This window comes from Rousettus aegyptiacus, unplaced genomic scaffold (genome assembly GCF_014176215.1).
Source record: "Rousettus aegyptiacus isolate mRouAeg1 unplaced genomic scaffold, mRouAeg1.p scaffold_m13_p_15, whole genome shotgun sequence".
Classification (NCBI taxonomy): domain Eukaryota; kingdom Metazoa; phylum Chordata; class Mammalia; order Chiroptera; family Pteropodidae; genus Rousettus; species Rousettus aegyptiacus.
Genome location: NW_023416290.1, coordinates 46,742,388 through 46,759,279, shown reverse-complemented (window position 1 = coordinate 46,759,279; position 16,892 = coordinate 46,742,388). Strand labels below are relative to the sequence as shown.

The 16,892-nt window shown below is 42.3% G+C and overlaps 1 protein-coding gene across 1 annotated transcript in view; it reads left to right on the top strand.

Annotated features, from left to right (window-relative positions):
* The window catches only part of EXT1 (exostosin glycosyltransferase 1), a 254,859-nt gene that overhangs the window by 152,049 nt on the left and 85,918 nt on the right, over positions 1 to 16,892 (top strand). The window lies entirely within an intron of this gene.

Genomic DNA, 16,892 nt, shown 5'->3' with positions numbered 1-16,892 from the left:
GTGATTTTGGCAACTAATGACATTTTATGGATTCATTCCTCAGGCCCCACCACCCCGTCCCTGCACCTAACCTAAACTCTGCGTTCGCGATGAAGCCCGAATGATGAAATGGCACCTGCAGGAATGTAGGGGAAACTTGTCTGAAGGGCAGTCCGTGAGGGCAGTGACAAGGAGGCTCTGTCTGGAGTGTTACCTGGTCCGTCTTAGAAGGAGCTCACCTGGGTCCTCACTCCTAGGATGACAGGCCCTAAAGTAACGGCCCGCTGAGGTCCATTTTGGGGCCAATAAATCTTTCTAAAGTATTTTAAATACAAGAAGAGGGAAAGGATCGGGAAAAAAGAAGCTCTACCCCTCTCGTAAACGACAGAACAAGAGCTTGCCATGTTAGTTGCACAGTTATGGGTGATGCTCTTGTGAAGAGGCTCATGGCTCCACCTTAGAGCAGAAGTGTCACTGTGCTGGACACTGTATTGAACTAGGAGCTCCCAGCCCAGGGTCTGGTCCAAGCTCTTCTGTGGACTTAGACCTGAGGCAGATGGCTTAACCTTCTTGGTCTCAGTAGCCTTAACTTTAAAATGAAGAAGCTAAAAGAATGTGTGAAATGGCTATTGTAAGATACTTGGGTTGGAAGTAATTTCTTGCTGATAAGCCCAGATTACCTCAGATTTATTCTCATGGACCTGGAATCATGTTCCTTCCATAACTGGAAAAGGCTTAGGGCATGCTGTGACGTTCCGGTTAGCATTTGTCTGCAGGCTTTTTGAGAGCAAGGTACTTTTCTCTGCAAACTTCTGCTCTAACTCTGAAATACGCTGCCAAGTTTCCCCCGTAATAGTAAGTTGTGGCTTTCTTGTTTGTTTGTTTGTTTTGTTTTTTTGGTTCATCGATCCATTCATTCTTTCAACACTTGTGCGTCAAGGACTATACTAAAAGCTATGGAAAGAATGACATATGACAGAGCTCCTGTCCTCGTACGTCAGCCTTCTCCTGTCATGTGGGGACGGCCATGGAATATGGCATGGTTGGGGGCGAGTGACATTGCACTGATAAAAACATTTCAAAAGCATTCCCATGTTTAGTCTAAAGATACCCACTGGGCAGGGGATGGCATTAATATAGCCCTTCCTACCTAAAATAATTCAAATCTATGTTTTGGAATATTTTCCCCGTGGAAACATGTCTGTGTTTATAATAAAAGTAATTTTAGAGCCAAAATTAACAACACATACTTGGGAGTTTTAGCTTACTAGCCAAATGGGCTGTGCAGAGTTTCGAATATCCTGTAGTGAGCCCATTATGTACCAAAAGTTGTATACATTTCAAGTGCCATTTACTCATGGTTTATTAATAATTCCTATCTGTGATATAAAATTCCCTTTGAACTGGCAGCCTCCAACATTCGGAAAAGAGGGATGTTGATTTTGCCTCATTTTTATCAAACTCGGGTTAGGTTTTATATCCTTCATACTGTACTAGACCAGATTTCTCCTTCACCTCTGCCTCTTGTCCCTCTAAGTCGGTATGGTAGTATAGAAGACATTGTTCCTCTGGATTCTCCACTTTACCTGTTTTTCCCTTAGTGATAATTATTCTTCCTGAAGTACATGATGTAACCCAGGAGGCCAATGTGGGGTCAGTAGTATGTACGTGACCCAGTAATTACTGGCAACCGCCGACTGCCTGGATGCTCAGAAGACATGGAAAGATATTGGCTAAAGTTACAAACAGATCATTTCCTTTTAGCTTCTGCTCACAATTACTAAAGGGATTTACACTAATTTAGCATTGCTCCCATTCTCTTGTTGGCTTTTATAGCAGCCAAAAATCCCTCCCCCCCACCCCCGCACAGACACACAAGCACTACTCTAGAGTGTAGCTAATGACATAGAAAGTAAATCTTTTAATCGTACATGAACTATAGATAAGATTGGTCAGCTCCTTGTATATAGTCTAATAACTCTAGCCCAGGGCATTCAATAAATATATCACTAATAGAGATAGAGAAAAAACTTGTTCCCCAATCAGGCAATTTTAGAATCATCGATACAGATTACCTAGTTAGTTTCTTAAAATTCAGGTTGTGCTTCAGTAGATTTCAGTTAGAGTCTAAAATAAATACTCATTTCTAAAGTGTTCCAGGTCATTCTTGGGGGAGGGGGCAGAGGAGGTCATCCTTATACTTCCTTTTGCTTCTTTGTGTCAGTTAAACATGTTGATAATTTCAAGTCCCATTCATCATTAGCATCAGAAAGCGTTACTTCTTTATCCTGTAAATAAGTCCCCCGAAGCTTCTTTACAGCCAACAACAGGAACTGGCTGAATTCACCAGAAAAAAAGTTACTGAGGAACATTAGACAGTTCACAGTATTGACAGGATGGTTAGGACTAGGCTGGAAATAATGGTTGGAACCGTGACCGGATCCTGCTCAGAAGCAGCCCAGGCACGCAGAATGCTGGGCAGTGCCACACTGATTGGCTCCCTTAGGTTTCATGTCCTACCCTACCTGGGCAAGTGGGGCAAAGGGAGAGGAGCTGGGCTATTTCTGCTTCTCTAAGGAGAGGCAAACCTGCCCCCTCCCCTCCCCCCACCCAGACTCTCACAGTGGATAGTTCTCCAATCATAGAAAAGAGGAGATAGATTGGTTCTTGGGAAGCCAAAAAGATGACAGATGATCACCATAACTTTTATGCTCACGGAAAGTTACTTAGGAAAAGTTCAATGATGGCGAAGTTGGCTGCCAACTAACTAGTAACACAGCAGCTTGGCCCTCTGTTCTTTTGAGTTCTGACTTCTGATAGTTTCTCGTTACGTTGTCACCTTCTGGGGAAAGTGCTGTATATGTTTTCAAAGCAACCTGCCAGGTTTCTGTTACACGAGATTTTGAACCGAAGTGGATTATGTCCTCCAACAGCAAATCCAATGGGCAGTTGAACATTTATAGTTTTTTACAGAGATTTCCTTGACATTTTTTTTAAGCTGCAATATTTGTAACTAGGGTCAAAAAAAAATCTGAAAAGGAGGATAATCCTTTTTGAGTGTATAGTTCTATTTCTTCTATCTTGAATGTTTTCCAGGCAGATGAAAAATATTTTTTTTTTGATTGTTGAATGTATGCAAACATTATACTCTTTCTTCATCTCCTATAACCCTGTAGGAATGGGATCATGGACACACAGAAATAGAATTTGCATTTATATAAATAATGCCCACGATGTATGGAGAAAAGGCTCCTTGTCTAGGACACAGTGTCTTGGAGATGGCATTTTCTGCCTCAAAACTAGGTTTGGTTTAGATAATAGAAATAATGCCTTTTATTTGTGTGGACATCAGGGTTTACTCAGCATCTTTACATCTGTTCCTTCATTTGATCTCACTCTAACCTCATGAAATTGGCTGAATGGGCGCTATTATTCTCATTTTGCCAATGAGGGCATGATGCTTGAAGAAAGCGTGCAGATTAGAGACTTCATAATGACATCCTCCAGTAAAATTGTTGTTGCTCTATCAAGTATATGAACTGGTTGTTCTTTTTTCTCTTTGGCAAATGAGATGCCCCTTTCTTTCTGGTGAATAGAGTCTGTCTCTGAGAGGCCTCTTGAGACTTAATGAGTAGTATCTGTAAGATGCTCCAGGATCTTCAGATGAAAGGAACACCTGTTAGTATGTACTATGAAAATGGCAGGGCCTCTTGAGTAGCTGCTCCGTAGTTAATGATGCTGGCCAGAGGAGCTGCAGGCTCCTGGGCTTTGCCTGAAGCCGTTACTGATCATTACTGTCAGGAAATGCACCCCACCACAATGTTACTTTATTAGCTGTAAGTGCGTTTTAAAAACAGGCGAAGGAAAGTAAAAATCACCTTTTTGATGTAAACTATGAAAGGGTGGCCTGTTGCTGTAATCCTGTGTTCTACAAATTTGAAGGTATGGATTTGTTCGGAATCTTACATCTCATATGTTTTAGGGCTGGGGACCTGTAGATCCAAGTGGTTGGTGGGGGTGAATCTTTGGGAAGAACAAACTGGGAGCACCAGGGCTCTATTCGGAACCACTCACCCCTGGTATCCCAGGACAGCTGTGGGTCAGGTACTGGCATAGCCGTCGATCTGTTTCCCCCTCCGCCAAGTAACCCTAAGACAATAATGCCGACCTGCTTCCCCGGGCATCTGGAATGAGTAACGAGTTATGATCCTAAAGGCATTTTGGATGTGTACAGGCACTCCGCCAACACTAACCAGAAAGCAGTGGTCCCTCTTCCGTCCCAGGAGACTGACAGGACAACCATTCTCCATCGTACTCTTTTCGTTGTGCCATTGTTCGCACGCCGGGGAGAGTATCCAGGGGAAGAATGCGCAAGACTAGGATTCAGGAATGCGTTGCTCCCTGGTGAATAATTTTGCTCTTAAAATCTCACGGATGCTGTTAAAGAACGGAAGTTTGGTATTTCCCTCTTCTCTCTCCCTCCCCTCCACTCTTCGCCTCAGTTTCCCATTTCCTCCCCCTCCCTCTCACCACCCTCACCACCTCCACTGTCAACATTATATGGGGAGCGATCTTGCCTCATGTTAATGTGAGGAGAATAAACCAGATGTCAATTCGAAGACTCCTCTTGACAGACAGTAAATATGTAAAAGCCACATTCATTTATAAAGTGTCATATTAGCTGACTTTCTAAGTAATAGAGAGTGAGTCATCTTAACATGATATGGAATTTGGACTCGACATATAAAGTATTACTCTTTAAAAGTCAGGCGCCATCTTAATTTTTTACTTTACGGAGCACAACAGTAAAGGGAAGTTCTATTTTACTTTTCTATGAAGTTGCATTCTTGGTTCTCCATGGATATGTGGCGGGCGGGGGGGGGTGGGTTGTAGGGGGGGACAAGGGTATCTTCTGCAGTGGAAGTAAGCTGTGTTGAATTTAGCAAACCTGTGGTTTTAATCTCAAGAATTTTCAATGGTTCACTTAGGGCAACTGATATGTGGATATTGTTTTTTACATGATGATTCGTATAACTAGTAAGACACTCCTAAGCATAGTCGCTTAAAATGCTACAATTTATAATATCTCAGACTCTTGTATGTTAACTGGGTTGTTTGTCTGCTCCATGTGGCGTCAGCTGGAATGTAATAGACATTCTAAGGAGATACCAATGTCACGTTTAGTGATGCCCCGCATCTTCTACCGTCTCATACCCTTTAAAGCTACATGACAGAAGGCTCTGAGGCTCAGAAAGGAAGTCGTTTGGCAGACAGCAGTGCTAATTGGTGGCTTAAGTGGCAGAGCTGGAAAGGGCACTGGACTCCCCACATTAACACGCACGATGGCAGGATCCTCGCTGCCATCCCCCCAACAGTGCGCTGACCAAGCCTTGGTCGTCTGCGTAGCTCCAGAAGGGAACAGACCACATGTTAAGCTCTACGTTAAATACTAATTCAGTGAGCGACAGAGAGTGAGTGAAAAGAAATGAGGGGATGTAGGTCCTGCATGCCAGCAATGCCCTCAAGCAAATACCTCCGGGATGGGACGGATGATTGCTTGTCCCGGTACCTCCTCAGCTCCTGTTGTCTTCTCTGCCGACAGAGACCCTTCTGCTGGACAGACAGGAGCGATGTCCATGGCACAGGCACTTGAGAATGTACAGATAGGCTAATCCTGCCAGCGACAAGGAGAGCTCTGAGTCTTGGAGGCCATCCTGTTAGCTCTGTTAAATGTCATAAACCCTCCGCCTCAAAAATGTGGGGTGAGAATTTCATAAGAGCATATTAACAAGGAAAATATGGGAGGAGTGGAGTGGGTTTGAGCTGTCCAGTGAGTATCTGAGCGAAGATAAAAGTGACACTAGCGAGTGATGGAAAGAGGCGCTTCTGCGTGTGGGAGCTTATTAAAACGCTTTCTTCCTCTCCTTCGGCTTTCTTCTCACCAATACTATTACTATTGGGGTGACATCCAGGGAGAAGGAGTCGATTTTGATGGGTGTCCTTGAATTATTTGTATGCCTTCTTATCCATTATACACCGAATTAGCTTTTTCTTAATCGGTATTGTTAATGAAATTTAGAAAGAAGTCTCAACTCTTGGGTAAAAGTGCTTATTTCTGACCAATTCTCAAGACATAGTACCATTTTCTTCTGTATAACGACTTTTCCATGGAAAAAACAAACAAAACAAAAACAAAAATGCCCAAATTATCAGTTCCTATCAAAGAAATCTATTGAAGACAATGGATTCCTGCTGTAAAACTGACTTTGCCACAGTCCACAGCATCTCTGCTTTATAGTCTTAATTTTTATGTTCAGCCAAAACAGAACATTCCAGGCCTTATTTCAAATTGTATTTAGCTCGCAGCCATAGCCAGGAGGGTCTGCCACGTGGCTTTAGTCGGTTGGGGATGGGGAGGGAGAGGTAGATTTTGCTCAGAGTCCCTGGAGTGGTCAGAGCATCTGGGAGAGAGAGGCCCTGAACGCCATCGTGCTCTGAGGCCCCCAGGACTGGAGGTGAGCCCCCGCTGTAGTTACGGAGGCTGTCCCTGTGGGTTGATGCTAACTCCTGGTGAGAGGCAGGCAAACCGCGGGGACCAGGAGCCTCGTGTGGACCGGGCTTCCCTCGGACTGCTGGACACCTTCTAACTAATACTCACTCGTCCCACTGCCGGCCTGAGCTCCACGCCCCACACCGATTCTCGACCCCCATCTGTGGTTACGATTATCTGGAACCTGTCTTAAAGCTCCCACTTGATGACCACCTGGCCAGGTGTCATTATCAATAGAGGTCCCGGTTCCCAGATGTTTACATAAGTTCTGGGAAGGAATTTTTCTTAAGATAGGTCTTGACTTTGGGACATTTTATTTCTATGCTTTCTGAGGACGACCATCTTGTATAGTGAAGGGTGACTCACTAGCCGGGGTCAGGATCCAGTCTGGCCAGAATAAACTCATTACACCGAGCGGCTCCACCTTGGCCTCTGCCCGCCGGCTCTGTGACAGTGCCGGCGTCGTCAGTGCAGGAGGCCTAAAGGCCACTGAGCCCAGGCGTGGGAGGCCTGCGTACCAGCCCCAGCTTGGTCACGTAAGCCCCCCCCTTCCATTTTCTCCTCAGTAGAGGAGACTGCTGAAATACATTATTTTCAAGATCTTTTCTAGCCCTGCAAGATTTTTTTTCTTTTTAATTATGTTATCAATGCAATTTTTAATTATATATTTTTTCCAGCACAAAATGACTCCTTGCTCCATTGAAATAAATACATGAAATAAAAGAGTAAGGAAAGGAATAAGGTAGAAAGTGCAAGTTCTCCCGTCTGCTCTTTAGGTCTCAAAATATAAAATTTTTAAAGGGGAAGTGTCTGCACTTGAAAACGGTTGCGGTCATCTCTGACGGCGGCGGCGTGCAGCCCGCAAGCTTTCTAAGCGGGACTCGCGCTGCGTGGGGCAGAACCGTTTCCGGGAAGCGGTTCCTAGTTTTGGTTTTTGTCTGTCCCTGGCAACTGGCACCACCATTGATCAGAGAGGCTGTTGTATGCGTATATCTAACATCTTGTCTTCAGTAGTTTTTATTTCTTCTTAACGTGTTTAAAAACACACTTCTTTATTTTTTTCTCTTTCTTTTTTTCTTCCTTCTTCTGCATTTCTATAGGGATGTCCTTAAAATAACTAAACATGTATTTCCCTGTGAGAAAGTATGGTATTATTACAGACTATCAGTATTTTTTTTAAAAACAATATTAGTCAGATCCACAAATATTTACTAAGTGCTACTAGCTCTTATAAGACATCAAACGGAGAACTAGAATAAGGTGTGATAATGTGGTCTTAACACCATCATTGCCTCTGGCCTGCTCTGATCGAAATGAAAGCTGAGGGGGGGTTCTGGTTTATCCTGGAAGCTGGCACTCTTTGCTGAGTTACGAAGATGAACAGATGTTAAAGAGAATGCTTTTCACAAGCTCCTCCCAAAAAGTATCTGAAAAAGATAAAATGTGGACCCACCATTTGCCTTCTCCCCTAGGCTGGTTCCTTGAGAGGCTGCCCCATTGGTTCTTGATTGGCTTGGGGCTGTCGAGTATTTGTTGCTTTTCGTTGATGGGCAGTTGCAGACTTTTGCCCCTTTCCCTGTGGTATTGAGACTCAGTTACGCATGGGATAGGGAGTCCTGAACAGACTATTCAGACGAGTGTGTTTTATCTCTTGGATCATTGAGGTTGCAGTAATTACCTTTCAGAGTCTCTGCTTTCCTCTCGTGATGAGTGGAACATAGTTTCCAGCTGCCCTGCCAGAGAGCGGGAGATAGGAAGCCTTGACCTGTGTCTGAGGCTTATTTGGGGCACATCTACTCTGAGATGGTCTCCTGCCGTTGGTTTGATTACACAATGGGGGAATTTAATCATGAAAGAACTTGTAATTCTGAAGAATTTACTGTGTACCAGGCACTGGACTACGCATCCATTTGCACCCAGAGGCAAGTATTAATACCATGCCCATTGTACAGATCAGGAAGGTGGAGTTTGGAGTCACTCAGCCAGGGAGTCTCGGAGTCAGGGATCGGCCTTGAACAGGTTGACAAGAGTCAAAGCTCTTCCCCTTGGTCCCTGCCAGCAATGTCCATCCCGGTGGTCTGACATCTCACAGACTCAGGCCTCAGGCCTGTGTGTGGTCTCATTACACATTCCAGTGGCACCGAACAGCAAAACTATTCCTTAGATACACACACAGCACTAATTGAGTATTTTGTTTCACTAGGCCAGGGTCTTGTGGATTTTGCCATGATCTTAATAGAAAGAGCTTTTAAGGTAGAGTCAAAACACTTGGTTACATTGCTAAACTTTCTGAGCCTTGGTCAACTCATTTGTAAAATGAGGACAGAGACACCTGATGAGGTTGTTGGGTGGTTAAATCGGGTAACAGGGACAGGCTCACGTAAATAGCTCTCAGTTCATTTCACTTTCTTTCCCCCACTGATTCTTCTTCCTCCCTCCTCTTTGCTTTTCTCTCTTGCTGTCACAGTAATTCAGTGTCTGTCTCTATTGCCAGGCTGTAGTTCCAAGGTGCAGGAAAGCAGAACCGGACGTGTTTACAGCAGTCTCAAGCTCTTGGGGTGAGAGTTCGTTGTGTTTGTAAGCCGTAGTCAGGTCCCACACCAGGTGGACTATTTTCCCTGGAGTTCTGGAGAGGAAGGAAGGCCTGTCAGGAGACACATGCCTCACAGGAGGGCGTGGCCAGCTAGTGGATCACACTCTTGCTCAGAAATCTTTCTTCTGGGAGTGATTGTTATCTTTATCAGCAGTCCATCTTGACCTCTCACGCCTCTACATGTGCTGTCTCAGAGAGACTTGTGAAAATGATGGTTCCTCTGTTGCAAACCTGGCAGAAAGCATTTAATCCACAGTGGAGACACCTTCCGTAGAGGAAATAGAATGCAGATTACGAGCATCATGGGGAAAGCGTACTAGACACCATCCTGGACGTCCTGTAGATGAGTTCATTTGTAAGCTTTCTCCAGCAGTTTTCAAGAAAGGGAAATTATCCGAGAAATGGTGACAGTGAATGAATGGTGGCAAATGAATATAGCATCCAATTGTGATTAAAATAATATGTATATCAGCATAAAGTTATAAATGTAAGAAATAAAAAATAACACATTTAAGAGATGTAAGTCACCAGCAATTATATGACTGCAAAATAGCCTTTTTTGAAAACTTACTTTGAAATAACTTTATACTTAAAGGAAAGTTCCAAAAACAGTAGTTTCTTTATACCCTTCACCTAGCTTTCCCTAAAGTTAGCATATTACATAACCTTAGTATAATTATTCAAACTAAGAAATTAGCACCGGTGTGTATTAATACATTAATTAAGCTACAGATTTCATTTGGGTTCCATCATTTTCATTAATTCTCTTTCTTTCCAAGATCCAATCCGGGATCCCCCGATGCATTTGGTCTTCATTTCTCCCTAGGCTCCTCCATTCTGTGACAGTCCTCAGACTTTATTGCCCAAGACATTGACAATAATCATTCATTTTAATGCTTCTTTTCAGTCCTTTGATCTGTTTTATAGTTAATATTATCAAACCGTAGCTGTGCTTTTTCATTTAGTGGCCCAGGCTAAGAAATTTTCACTGTACGCCATATTAAGTGGTTGGAATTTCTACCTGCACTAAGTTTGGTTCGTGCCTCCATCCTTAAAAACCTTACTAAGTACCGGATGCACAAGCAGCAGGACTTCCGGTAGTTTTCTCCCACCGCCCTTGTCTGTCCATAAGGAAACCGAGGGCGAAGGAACGAGGGGACCTGCCAGGGACACGCAGATTGTAAAGGTCAAGGCAGAGCCCCAGCCTCGTTTGGTGGGCATGTGGGAACCTTCCTTAAAACCTCCAAACTTTTCCCATCACGCTTGGAATTAAGCCCAGTCCTGTCACCATGACAGAGACCCAGCCTCAGCCTGCCTCCCAAACTCCCACATTATTTTCTAGCCACACTGGCTTTTTTGCTTCCTCGGACATTCCAAGCTCATTCTTACCTGCCACCTCAGGGTGCTGGCTGTCGTCATTCCCTCTCCTTGCACCGCTTCCGGCCTCGTCTTTACGGCTCCTGCCTGCCTTCTGCCCATTTTGACCTCAACTCCAATGTTTAAGGGTGACCTCTTCAGACAGGAAGGCCTTCCTTTCTCATACGGGGAGTGCCCCCCCATCACTTTTCAATTGCTGCACCCTGATTTACTTGCTTTCCCTCACCCCTTACCTTTTGGAAATAACCTCTGCTTGCTGTGTGTGTGTGTGTGTGTGTGTGTGTGTGTGTGTGTGTGTCTCTCTCTCTCTCTCTTAATGTTAAAATAAGTGTTTTGTGTATATAGTAGTTCTTAGACCTTGTAAACATTCAACATTATCTTTTTCCATCTAAGAAGCATTTAAAAAAATGCTTTTAATAGCTGTCCGCCCCATTCTGATTTTCCTAAGAGCTTGTCCCTGTAATCCTTGATTTTAATGACAAATATTGGTTAGACAATAAACAAGCCTATCTCTTCTAGTTGTAAACCGGCCTTGATATAGTCAGTTTGCTTTGAAGATCTTCCTTGAATTGCTGTCTGTCCTCAGTAGAATGTGAGCTCCATGAGAGTGGGGACCTCCTGTTACTCAGGACGTGTGAGAAGTAGCTCCATACATGTCACCTGGCTGAGTGGGTGCACTTTCTGAGAGCTATGGTTGTGGGAAGAGGGAAGCCGTCCTCACCTTTCCTTTGGAGCACCTGAGAAGAAATCTTCCCTGAGTCACCTACTTCAATGGGAATGTGTTGGAGGTCTCTGTGCCAAGCACCATAATAGCCCTTTTGTTAAAGCGGCCCTTCTCTTTTTCTTCTGTTTAACTGGAATAGTGTAAGGGGCAGATAGCAAAAAATGATGAGCATTTCAAAGGCATTGAAATTAATGTCAGTTTTGCCGCCAAGCCTTTGGAATGTCCTCTTTGATATCCTACCCTACCTTCTCCCTCCCCAAAACAAAACAAAACATGTAAGGTGTTATAGGATGGCTCTTTCCCAAACTTTTGGAGTAGAATTACAAGTCTTTAAAGGATAATGAAATGCCACAGTTTAAAACATTTCTGTTACTTTTGACAGCTCCATTGCCATAGGAGTGGCAATCTAGGGGCTGCGAAAGAGCCTTTAGCAGCAGATCAAAAGCAGGGAAGTGCTGAAGGCCCTGGACTCACCAGCTTGGAACAAAGGGCAGCATGTTTCCTGTCCTTAAGCATGGGCCCCAGCCCCAGCTACGTTTAAGGTCTGGATGGAGACCTGTTTTATTTGAGAGCTAGGTAGGCTTTCGTTGTTTAAAAAAAAATTTTATGCAGTTTACTTAGCCAGCTTGTTTAGCATGATTGACAGAGGCTGCTATAGACAAACCTTCTGACTAGAAATGAACAAAACATATGTAACGGTGACCTATTCTCAACTAAGAGTATGACATTAAGAAATGCCAGATCACAAATACTATGTGATTTCACTTGTATGTGGAACCTTAAGGAACAAAATAAATGAACAAACAAAATAAAAACAGACTCATAGACACGAAGAACAAACTGGTGGTTTCCAGATGGGAGGGCCAGCATGGGGCTGGTTGAAGAAGGTGAAGGGATTAAGAAATACAAATCGGCAATTATAAAATAGTCACGGGGTCGTGAAGGACAGCATAGGGAAGAATATAGTCAATAACATTTTAATAACTGTATACTGCCAGGTAGGTACTAGTCTAATCGGTGGATCACTTCATAAATTACTTAAGTGTCTAACTGCTATGCTGTACACCTGAAACTAACAAAATAATATCGAATGTCAACTCTAATTGAAAAATAAAAATTAAAAACGTTAAGCATTGCAAAATAAAAAATAAATAAAAAAAAGGGGCCATTCAATTGCAATTAGAAATATAAAGCAATCCTTTCAGTTTACAAGACAGAAAATAACTTCTACATATTGTCTTTGTAATGGTATCAGTCCATTTGACAGAAGAGAACACTGGAGTTCAAAGAAATCAGGTAGTCAGCAATAAAAGGTGAACTGGGGCCTTAAAAATTATAGAGATAAATGCATTTGAACCTTTTTGTAGACTGGCAGGAATTACACTTGTTCAATATAAAGGATAAATAAATTCTAAAAACGCTTGGTTTTTGTTCTCATTTTACGTTTAGTTTAAGTTCCTAAAACTCAGGCTGAGCGTGAGTCTTTGAAAAGAAGGGCCAGATGTGGACCCAGGAGGCCCTGGTATTGCCCGCGCTCCTTTCTGTCACCAACTTAGCCGTTTGTGAATTAGGGACCTTAAATATCTCTTTAGGCCACAGTTTCCTTTACCAGACTAGTTCTAAGTTTTTGTCATTGTCTGGCCCTATTATAAAATGACTTTTTAAGAAACCGATTTGTAAGAGATGTACAGCAGTTTTAATTTTCATTTATTGTTTCCATTTTGTAAATTAGTTCTCCTAAGGGAAGAAATAACACCTCCCTAATTCTATATGATTGATAACATTTACTTGCTTAAAGAGACTTTTTCAGTATACAGTGTTTTTAGGCTCATTAATACCAAATTAAACCAAGTAACACCAAATTAACCAAATTAATGGAAATGTTATTGCCTAAATTAGTGGAAATGTTATGTTTGGCTAAAATGAGCCAGGAATTCGTTTCTTTAAAGTTTAGACCTCATTCGACAAAGAGAAATATAATTTGTATGGGTAGATTGTCCCTTAATGTTACAAATGGTGACATAGATATTTGCTTTCTTCTAAATGTTTTATAGCTGATGCTCTCTCACTGTTCAAGTAAACGAAACAAAACAACAAAACAGAAACAAAAACAAACAAAAAAAGACACCCACACATGGTTGGTGTATTTCTTAGGCTTATAAATACCTAAACTTAAACGACCTGATCAGCAAACTTTACAGGTTGCTTTTTAAAAGTGAGAGCTTCCTAATAGAGGATAAATACTTCCCAGTTTATTTGTTTTTTAAAAGTGCGAATTTCATCAGGAAGACGTAGCATGGATTCTTACCAAGTCAGGTGTGGTAGGACAATAAACTTCGCAGGCACATTTCATTAATTCATAGGCGATATGGTACAACTGGTGGCTACTAAAAACAGCAAAGTGAAAGGATGTTCCTCACTCAGAGTAGCTCATTTTCCATTATTAATAATTAATAGAGCTTTTTATTTTTAAGTGTCACTACTGAAAGCACACATGCAGCAAGCAATTACAGAATGTTATTTTAAGGTAATAGCGTTCCCACTCACAACAGAAGTAGAGGAGGACAGGAAACACACTTAATATCGGAACTGGGCACCAACCTGAAACAGAGGCTTGGTAGAGCGCTCTCCCAACCATTTGCATAGGACTCTGATGCTGGGTGCCTAGAACAAGCATTTTAGGGTGTTCATTGTCTGCGAAAAATATGGATGATGGTGGCTCGAGATTGTTGATGGAGAAATCTGCTAGACCCTTGAGATGGGCCCCTCATCTTAGCTACTCAGATGCTGACAATTCATTGTCACCTGTTTGTGTTTGGGCAGGAATCTGGATATTGGCGGGCTTGCCCAGGTGGAAGCATTTGCTTTGCCGAGGCAGTCTTGTTCGAGCTGAGAATCCTTTGAGGGTGGGTGCACAGCGGGGAAGATACTAAGAAGGAATTCTGTGAAGAGTGCTCCGCCCTTTCCTGAGAATTCAGGGTGGTTTGTGGGTAAATGTTCAGGGTCAGGCACAGTCTGGGCCGTCACAATACGGGGGGGGGGGAGAGATGAGGGAGACATGCTCAAATGAGTAGTTTCCCTTCTCTTGTTTGTTTTCTTGGAATTCTCCAAATTTTGAATAAGCAGTTCTATATTACCTGAATACTATAGGATGGATTTGTGGGGGGGGGATGGGCAAGGGTTAAGACCTGTGTCACATGACCTCTGCCTTCTGATCTCGTAGATTAATGTCACTATCAGTTTCCTTAAAACAGATTAAAAACTCACGTTATTCTTTCCCAAAGAGAGTGTTTTCCCTGTAAAATTTTTTCGTTCATTTATTTTTTAGGTGCCCAGTGGTGTATATCATCTTTTTTTGTCTTTCAGATGTAAGTTGTAAGTTTTTTTTTTTTTTTTTTTTTTTTAGATGTAAGGAGTGTAATACACAAGATATGATTGTTCTGTGCCCTAAGGAATTACATAGGAAATAGCGCGTGGTTTAGGGCAGAGTTTGGAAAAGTGCTCTGAGGTTCTGAGGTCTTAGAGAGCTGTCTTTGGGAAGATAGTTATTCCTGGGGGTAACTAATAGAGTTCAACTGATGGCAACTCCAATTTATTGGTAGTAGCTTCCTAGACTGCTATGTTGAGAAGGATTCCGAGGACTCCTTAATTCAATAGGAAATAAATCTCTTGCTTGGGTCTGCCATGGACATCAGTTTTGTCATGTGTGTTTGGCCATTACTGGTGTATATATTCCTCTTTCGTGAGACCGATTGAGCAGTATTTAGATACATTCTGAATCAATGTCCCCAAAATTAAGTTAATCAAAATTGAATATTTGTTAAGTGTTCACCGTGTGCTAAATTAAAGTTAAATTGAAGTATTAGGTAAGATGTCGAATGGTAGGGAATGGTCAAACAACCACTCTAAGAATTAGGAAGAGAGTGCAAGCCCAGAGCAGGAGAATCAGAGAACCGCGAATAGTAAACATTGGCAAAGGCGAAAGCTTTTAGGTAAGCAAAGGCAGCTAGCAGGAAGTGTAGTGTTTTTAGAGGAATGCAAGGATGCCAGCCTTTTTTGGGTAGATTATTTGTGATTGGGAGGAAGTAGAGCCACCAGCTAGTAGAGGGCCTTGTAGGAACGAGCAGGTAGAACTGTTTTCATGGTCTTCTCACTCTGTTCTAGGTTATAAGTCCCTAGAAGTTAAGAAGCTAGTCATCAGTCACTTTCTTTCCTTGGGCAAAGCTATATTAATTAACCTACATACCATGTGTCAGACATCATATTAAGATGACAGGGCTTGGAATGGACCCTGACTTGGAGGATTTTTCAGAGTAGAGGAGGGGTAAGAAGGAAATTACTACCCACTCATAGCTACATGCATGCCTCTTAAAAGGAACTAACTGTTAGCTCCATTATGCACAAGAGAAAACCAGGGTTCAGGAATATTAACTTGAGAGCCAGCAGAGCTAGATTTGAATCTAGGTCCCTTGCACTTGAATTCTGGCTGCTTTTCACTGGAGTTGTTAGAAGTACACTTTGACCGAGTGGTATAGTATGGGCCCTTTTGATTTAAATTTTCCTTTGCCCAGTTCTAGAGATAGAATGTTCTTGCAGTTCTTTTTGAAAGACATTGACAGTAAGTATTTATATGGAAGTATTATACACATACAGAAAAAGTCCACAAATCATAAGTTTCAACTTAGCCAATTTTCTCAAAGTGAACACACCCTTTGTAACCACCACCTAGAGGAGCTTGCTTTTTATTTCTTAAAGTGAGCGGAAACTAACTGTAGGGTAATTTTTATTCTCCACACTTGCCTTCCCGCCCTCCTTTCTCTTTCCCTGTCCTCTCCCCTGCTCTCTTGTTCCCCATTTCTTTCAGGTTAGTGTTCCCTTGGGCTCCTTGATCATAGAATTTTGCCCCCGAGGGTTTCCATCATGTGGTGGGGACAATGCCCCAAGTGTCCCTCTTCTGAGAATCACCTGAGTGATGAACTTGAGAAGTGACAGGAATCATGTGTGGTGATTTAATTCTACGTCAAGTCACATTCTGCTAACATTTACCGTATACCTAGAATGTTCTGAGCACTGTGATATTTTAAATATACATTTCACATATAAAAGAAACTGAAGTTTAAAGAGGTTAAGTGACTTACGCAGAGATATATACGACCTGGTAAATGATGGACTTCTTTATACTCATCCATTTTTCCTTAAAATATACCGTAACTGCCTGCTTATGCCTTTGCTGCCTGCTAAGTTTGTGTGCTTAAAAATAAGACTAACAGAGTGGCATAGACACCCTGAGTTTGTTATAGGAACTGCCTTTTCTTCTTTTTCCTTTTTAAAATAAAAACTCTGATTCCAGATAATTGCGGTCTTGGAAATATGACAAAGTGTCATTTTGGGAAGCTGTTATCACGTTTCTATATCACCGTAAGGGCTAAACTTTGCATCCTTTTGGGGTAATGCTGTTGTCTTGAAGCTGTTGCAAATGGTTTTCTTAGCAGAACCAGAAGTTCCTGAAGAGGTACCAACAAGAGATAAGTCAGATGGCTTTGTGTCCTACTTCATTAAAAAAAAAATTAAGAACCTTAAGTCAGTTACCGTCCCTTTAGTAACCCATGTTTTTACGAAATGTTTTACATGCCCTTTGAATTGATACCAGTGAAGTTCTGGAGAAAGGC